This window comes from Pelmatolapia mariae, linkage group LG3_W, assembly GCF_036321145.2.
Source record: "Pelmatolapia mariae isolate MD_Pm_ZW linkage group LG3_W, Pm_UMD_F_2, whole genome shotgun sequence".
Lineage (NCBI taxonomy): Eukaryota > Metazoa > Chordata > Actinopteri > Cichliformes > Cichlidae > Pelmatolapia > Pelmatolapia mariae.
This window is the reverse complement of record NC_086229.1, coordinates 71,226,301-71,235,224: the sequence shown is the minus strand read 5'-3', so window position 1 is coordinate 71,235,224 and position 8,924 is coordinate 71,226,301.

The following is an 8,924-nucleotide window of genomic DNA, read 5'->3' as shown; positions in this document are numbered from 1 at the left end:
TCGAGGGTGTCTTTACTTCCTACAGAGCCTTTGGTTGTTCAATGTATGCAGTGGTCTGCTGATCTTCAATCAGTCTGTTTTTTTCTAGCTGGGATACAGGCATGAAAGAAAAGGATGTAAACAAACTAAAAGTCATCAGGAAGGCAGAGTCTGTTGTTGATGTGAAGCTTCAACAGAACAGTTTTACTGTACAAAGTAAAATAAAACACGATGTGGTTTCAATGACAAACAATAAAATTGTTATTCATTTGTTTTTATTACATTCATGACCATTACATAAAACGTTTTTTCTTATTTTTTAGTGTTAAATATATTTTTAAACTGTGATGCACTTTAATTTTACTGCGTGTCTACAGTTTCTCTATTGAAACGTCCATTTTAAACCCTTTTCATGGGCTTTGTTTGACACACACAATTGCTTCTTTAATAGGTACAGCATTTTTACGTGCATGTGCTTAATTGAAAATACAAAATAGTGATACCATCTATAAACATACTGTATGCATAACTCATAGGAATTATCTAAATTATCTCAATTGGGCAGGTGAGTATGTTTTATATACATATTTATTTATTCATTTATTTATTTATTTTTAAGTAAAAGCTCCGGCCACGGATTCTGTAATTTTTCTGTAAGGCGTCCAGTGACATCAGGTGACCTATTTGAAGTACATTTTGCGCTGTGATCTGGGACATTGACCAAGGGTGATAGCGATAAGATGGTCAAAGGAGTCAGGTACTTGTGGTGGTGGTGAGACGGGTGCACATCTTGCTACAATAGAAACGTAGAAACTACAGACTGACGATTTTGCTTGACTGTTTTACACGAGCTAAGTTTATAAACTTCAGAGAGGATTCACATGAGTTTCAGATGTGTTGTAACGAGGTGTTTGGAAAGGCAAGTTTTAACCTTAATTAATATATTGGAAAAAATATGCTATTAAATAAACTTTGATATTACACACGTACATAATGCACAAAATTAAAAATTTAATTGACAATTATAGATGATTATATTTTATTGATTTTCTTTATTTTTATTTACAGATACGGAAAATCGTTCTGAAACGTGAAGCGCCTTGAGGTGACTGTTGTTGTGATTTTGTGCTTTATCAATAAAATTGAATTGAATATAATAAATAGTGAATAGAGATAGTGGACTTTTACAAGTACCTGGGTGTTCACCTCAACAATAAACTGGACTGGACTACAAATGCAGACATCCTGTTTTAGAAGGGCCAGAGTCGACTCCACCTGCTGAGGAGACTGAGGTCCTTCCGAGTCTGCAGGACTCTATTAAGGACATTCTATGACACTGTGGTAGCATCTGCCCTTTTCTATGCAGTGGCCTGCTGGGGGGTGGATGCACGGACAGGCACAGGAGCAGGATTGACAAACTGGTGCAGAGGTCTAGCTCTGTGCTGGGATGTCCTCTGGAGTCTGTGGAGGTGGTTGGCGAGAGGAGGATGTTAGTAAAGCTGACATCCATCATGAACAACCCACATCACCCACTGCATGAGTATGTGAGTGGGCTGAGCAGCTCCTTTAGTCAGAGACTGAAACACCCTCGCTGCAGGAAGGAGCGCTTTCGCAGATCATTCATCCCAACAGCAGTTAGACTTTATAACTCCTTAATCACGATGTCATAAGTCACTGGACACTGTGAACATCCACGTACACCACTTTATGCGTAATGGACCTTCTATGTATATGGACGTGTGCAGGTATATATGTATGTAAATGTATACATATGTATACTTAGTGTGTGTGATAGTGGACTTCCGGAGGTGCAGAGAAGTACACACCCCCATCACCATCAACGGCGCTGCTGTGGAGAGAGTGAGCAGCTTCCGCTTCCTTGGTGTACATCTGGCTGAGGATCTTACGTGGTCAGTACACATAAAAAAAACAGTGAAGAAGGCGCAGCAGCGCCTCTTCTTTCTCAGGAGACTGAAAAGATTTGGCATGAGCCCCCGCATCCTCAGGACCTTCTATCGCTGTGCCATTGAGAGCATCCTCACTGGATGCATCACCACCTGGTACGGCAACAGCACCGCTTACAACCGCAAAGCTCTCCAGAGAGTAGTGCGGTGCTCTGAACGGATAATTGGAGGTGAGCTTCCCTCCCTCCAAGACATCTACAGGAAGTGGTGCCTGAGGAAAGCGGGGAGGATCATCAAGGACTCCAGTCACCCCAGCCATAAACTGTTCAGACTACTTCCATCAGGAAGGAGGTTCTGCAGCATCCGGTCCCGTACCAGCAGACTGAGAGACAGCTTTTTCCACCAGGCCATCAGACTGCTGAACACGTCATAGACACCTCACCCTCACTACTGGAACTTCACCATTATGCACTCCATACTGTACATTAATGCCACTGTTTTGCACATGTCAACTACCGACCTCTGTATATTTTATATATCTTATTTTATTGTTTACTCTATTCCATTTGTAAAATATGTATATACACACTCACACACACACACACACACACGTAGAGAAACATATTTAGTATACACATCCAGTAATGCATATACTCTTATATATTGTACATATATTTATTACTTTCAGATTTAGCCATTCTTATATTTTGCTTTTTTTACGTTATTGTATTTTTGCACAACTCTGTTGCTTGTGAAGCTCGCACACAAGAATTTCACTCTCATGTACTGTACCAGTGTACCTGCACATGTGACGTGACAATAAAAGTGATTTGATTTGATTTGATTTGATTACATGTGCGTGTACGTGTCTATACATAGGAATAGTAGTGGTACAATAGTTCTGTTAAGCTATATAGTTTATGTCTTGCATATTTCCAACCATATCCATAATCACATACTGTGTATGCTACCATTGTATATAGTGTATTATCTTATTTATTTTTCATTGTTTATACTTATTTGTATTTTTTGTATTTTCCTTCTGATATCTGTACCTGAGCTGAGGTAACGCAAAAATGTCTCCGTAGTGGGATCAATAAAGTCTTGTCTTGTCTTGTCTTATCAAGGACATTGACACTTTCTCAGAATCAAGTAACAGAAAGAAACACAGTGTTCATAGAGAAGATGCATTCTGGACTTAGGAATACCAAATAATTGCAGCTGATTTGGCATTACTATCCCCCTGTTTGATTTTCCATGTTTTGATATATGTGAAAGGTTTTGGTAATTTTATTGGTGTTTGTGAGCATAACTTATGCAATATGCCTTAACTGTTTTGATAACTGCATTAACTGTGTTGAGAATGACATTGCCTGTGTGAGAACAGCGCCAAATAAATCAATAAAAACTGGAATTTAAACCTCTATTATATTTGTGCTAGAGAGTAGGAGCTAGATTAAATATTTTAAACTGAAACATTTATTTCTTTATTTAAGTGAACTCTTAAGTTATTAATTATTTCAAACTCAGGATGAAGAAAACACTGGTGACTTGAAGATGTCTCCACCTTCAAAGGAAGACAATGAGTCTCTGTAATCCCTCAAACACGTTGGATTTTGTTTTTCATTACTTTAAACTACTTTCACTCTATGAACACAATGTCTCTAGTTACAAATTATGTTTGTTTGGCAAATCTACTCTCATTCAAAGGATATATTGGAGGCCAGTGAGGACAATGGCATTGTTCAAAATGTTCCTGCTGAACTGAAACAACCACACAGTGATGTTTCTCCTTCACAATCTTCTTCATCACTTGAAACTATTTATCACATGAAATAATAACTATCTATTCTATTGTTTTCATAAGATCACGTCATAGATTATTAATCTCATGTCTTTTGTGCTACAGGAGTGGAATACAAATTCTTCTACCAATAGAACTGACAGCAGTAACGCTGAAGAGGACTTTTTCAAATGCTCTTTGCCACAGCAGCCATGTTTTTTTTCATTGACCAGAAAGAATGAAAAGACCTAAAAAAAACACAGAAATGGAGGCTTTTCAAAGGTTTGCAGTGGACTCATGTTGTAGCCACAGGCATAAAGTCAGTACACTCCTTTTGCAGTTTTGGATTTAAGAGGCATAGTATCCAAACAAGTCAGTCAACCAATAAGGCACCTGTACTCTCTTCTATGGCATACTGTTGTTTTCAGGATTGTCCAGTGACTGTAAAAGTGGAGGTTAAAGATGAGAAAATCATGAAGGCTAAAGTGTTTTTCCAAGGAGGTCAGGTGTGCCACAACACAAAAGAAATAAAATCAAGACCTGTGTGTGGACAGTCCACAAATGTCATTGTGGAAAATTTAGAAACAAAATTACCACAAAGTCTTTACCTGGATTCTCTTAATAAAATTCCACAACAAGTGTTAGAAGCAGGGTGTCGGGATGAGGCACCATCTAAAGATGTCCTCAAAAATATTTCATGGTCCCAGAAAAAAAACCACAGAGACCTCATTTAAATGAGATGTCCAGTCTGCAAATGTTGATAGACACACAGCAAGGACTTCCAAATGAAGTCCTTCAGAGAGTCCTCCTGCATCCTAAAGGGATAATATTGTTGTCCAAAAACACTCTTTCAGTCTTTTACCAGAGGTGCAAAGAAGACATCGTTTATTTTCATATGACTGAAAGCATTATCTGTAAAGATAGTATGAAGCAGCAGAAGCACTATGTCTGTGTATGAAGCTCACTAGTCTTTGCCTTGGTGGCATCAGCCAATTTAGCCAACCTGCTGTGCAATTTTAAGATGAAGCCTCTTCTCACAAACACTCTGGTATTATTTATGTTGCAGCCTCGAGCTGCGTTGTAACAGTCTAAGAGGTCATTGTGAGAAATCCATTCAAGGGATCATCACCACTACCAATAGCAACATATGTGACATGTGATCACACCACTGCTTCTGTGACCTATTTTCTTCAAGCTTTTCAAACAGAGCTTACAAGAATGTCTGGAAGCAGGGCAAACAAAAGGCCGGGGATGATTATATGTGATGGCTCTCTTGTGCTTCTACAGTCCATTTCAGTGACATTCTGTAGAGCAACTTTGGAAGAGCTTCTGGAGAGATACTTTCAATGTATCACTGGACAGTTAGACAAAGACAACTTTGATATACCCATTCTCCACCCATGTTTAAGCCACATAATGAAGAACGCAAAGGATCTTTGCAAAAAGAGGTACATGTGCTACAGTCTGTGAGTGTGAGTGTTATTTGTGTTCAAAATATACATGTTTATTGTTTATATGCTTTATTTCACATAGAATTCCCCAAAATTACAAATTAGGCATTCACATATTTGGACTTCTGGCATGTTCTTTCAACTTGAAAGAAATGGATGACATAATTATAAGTGCAACAGTCCTTTTCAAAAGTCCATGCAGTGGACTATAAGTTATAAAACACCTAAACAACATCAAAATGCTGATGGATCACAGGAAGTACACTGTAAAATGTAATTCTAGCTGTTTGTGATTTCAACATATTATTCTATATCAGTTTGACGATAGATGACTGAAGTTGTTGTTATAACATAGAATTACAAGTTAAAAACGTCCCAATTACACCAAAAAAAGCTAACTTGAAAACTCATGTCCAGCTAAATCAGAAACTTATGTGAACTTGACAATGCGGGTAAGTTGAGCACAGCAGGATTCAAAACTGCCTCACGTGACTGCTACCGAGGTGCATCATGGGGAATTGGCGGTTAACGACATGCTCACTTTACTTGGACGTTTTCTAATCGTCTTCTTTGGAATATGCTTTCAAGGTGAGTAACATTGGTTATAACTATAAGTAAAGAGAGCTACAAAAGTTGGAACATGTTTTGAATTTATGGCATGACATGTGTTTTTCTCTTTTACCGAAATGTTTGCTTTAGCTAATGTAACTTTAGCCGACAAGGTCCAGCTTGTGTGTCATGACCAAACTTGACCTAATAAACTGACATATGGCCTTTTTTATGGGTTTAATGTGGCGCTGAGCAAATCACAAGTATTGTGCCGCTAGCTTTAAGGTTGTGCACTCAACCACTGTTGCGATATTAGCAAGCTAACTCAGCTAATTAATAAAGCTTATTTCATATTGTCTCTGTACTTGTAAATTCCTTTCAAGTTCACAGGCTGTTGTATTTTGGTGGAAGTTCATTTTGGCAATATTTCCAATAACTGGCTGGGTTCAAAAAGACCTTTTTGGCAGGACTCGGATGCTTGTTGTCATCTGTTTATCCCTATGTAATCACTTAAGGTGTTATTAACTGCTGCATGCTAAGCTGCAAGAGTGCACTGAGGACAGAGACAAAATATGGTCTACAAACCAGCATTATATTAGTTTTTATCAGATAGTCCTCCAGTGTGCTTATTTTTTGCTTTAATTATATTGTGCAGTTATTTGTTACCCTGAAATGCTTTATGCTTAACAACAGTTCACTATTTTGACTTATTTTTGAACTCTTGTGATCAGTATGACTAGATTGTGTGAGTTTCCATACTAAACGAGCTGTAGTGATAAAATAATTGGCATCAGAGACACTGATTTTTGGCATGGTATACTGCAGAAGTTTTTTTTTTTTTGCATAATTTACCTTTTAATTAAACTGCATTCTCTGTATTGTAACAAAACTAACATTGTTTATATGTCAGAAAATTAGCAAACATGAATAAATGGCGAAAACAATATAATTATAACATATATTTTTATTTTACTTATTTTAGGTCTGTGAAGCCAAACTTGATGCTGGGGATTTATTTTTGTCAGTGGAGTCAAATGGTAAGTTACAATTTGTGCATTTTGTCATACTGGAAACACCTCAGATTATATTGTAATTTAATAGCTCTGTAGAACAAATGATATAAAGATTGTAGTGTCAGGGTACTTCTTAAGAAGTAATATGGCACTATTGATGATCACATGCAGGTGGCATAAACTAAATATTCAGACGTGTTACCAACAAATGATTCATTAACAAAAGCAATGGAGCAGACTGTTTAGGTTCTTGTGGTTGTAATAACATCCATAACTGCAAGTTTGTCATTAATTTATTTTCACAGGTCTAGATGATCACATTTGACTTTGTCATTTAAATGAGGTGGACTTGCAAACTTTGCGCTCTTTTGGGTAAATTGCTGTCCACTACATATACACAGAATCTGCACAGTATTTCAGATCTAAAAAGGGAGTATGTAATGGACTTGCTGGCTTTAATGTAAAAAGCCTGTTGTGTAACTTTAATGAGGCAGTTGGACTAAAACAGTATTGCTCATCAAGGTAAACATCTGAGGAATAAGTAAACTGTTACTTGTCCTTTTACTCAGTGTTCTTTTAATCGCACGTTTACTAAAGTTTTACATCACATAAGTCATTTTCACAATCATTCTACTTTAAAAGATTTCAAGACAGAGCTTATTGTTCTCTGAACTTCCTTGTTTGCTGAACGGCAGGTAAAGTGCATCTTTTTGTTTGTTTGCTTTTGTGTGTTTGTGTTTTCTCTAATGGGCCTCAGATGACTGTTTGCTTAAATTTGGGTCTCAAAGAATCTTTTTTTAATTCTGCCTGTACTCTCCACCCCTCTTCTTCTATTGCTCAGGTTGAAGCAGAATTTGCCCGTCTTACATCTGTTGACCTGAAAGGGTTCCTTTTTGCTGTGCTTGACCATTATGGAGAGGTTCGTGGAGCTGTACAAAATCAAGAGCGGCATAGAAAGGCTAACTAGGCTCATAAGATGCTTCGGAGATGATGTAAGTGTTCAACTGCGAAATCTAATCCTTTGTTTAAGTTTTAGGTTATCCAGTTCAACTGATGAACTCATTGAAAGAAAGCTGATAAGTAAAGTCTGTCATCATATTTCACAACTGGACATTTAGTGTGGTAACTTTTACAGAATCTATGTATATTAGTGGTAGGTTGGATATCATATTCTACTTGAATGTCCTGATAAGCCTGATTCAAAATCTCCAATGATAATCATATATTGATGGAATTATGCATCAAAAAGCTGTGAATTTGGAGCTGTCTACATGCTTCATAAACACTGTTTAAAAAGTGTTTTTGATTTCTTTTTGACTTCTTTGACCAGAGCCCTACACAAAGGAAGAGGACAGAGGACCTCATTTTCTAAAGGAAGATCCCTCACACACTTTCAAGACTGTGAAGGTTAGCATTGTTTCTTTTAGTAAATTTAATAATGACAGCACCACAGTGGATTTTAAATTAAAAAGTACATGTGTACTTTTTCCTCACCAAATGTATTATTACACGATCTTTGACACTGGATTTGGTCTGGGTTTCAGAGAAACTAACTGGCAAGCTAGCATTGATATTATTAGTGTCTTGTGTTTATTCATGTCTTCACCAGGGTCTTTGACATTTCGCTGCTGTACTGTTCACTTCAGCTTTACGTTTGATTTCTCACATTGTATATTGTAATGGCAGAGATATTAGGATATTTAAGGGGCTGCAGTGGCTGCTACAGCTGTGGGGGGCAATACTTTGGTGAAATGTCCTGGACCCTGGAAAAGAGACTGTGTAGACTGGGTAAGCAATTAAAGGTTACTGGCCGAGAGTCATTGGGCAGCTGGGTAAAGGTGGATGTTGATATTCAGTGCCAATTATGCAACCTGTTCAGCCATGTCTATATGCTCTTTTTTCATGCTGTTAATATAGGGGGAAAAAATAAACTTTAATCAATAAACTGATTAAAGAAGCATTGTCTATGGAGCCATAATCTGATCCTGTAGTGTAGCTGCAGTTTGCACATTTCATGTATTCTCAGCCAGATTTGGTTTAGAGCACAGCCAATATTTAGCATAAGTAGATTTAAATTCACACACTGGTGATGGCAAGCTACATTGTAGCCACAGCCACCCTGGGGCGCACTGACAGAGGCGAGGCTGCCGGACACTGGCACCACCGGGCCCTCTGACCACCACCAGTAGGCAACAGGTGAAGTGTCTTGCCCAAGGACACAACGACTGAAACTGTCGGAGCCAGG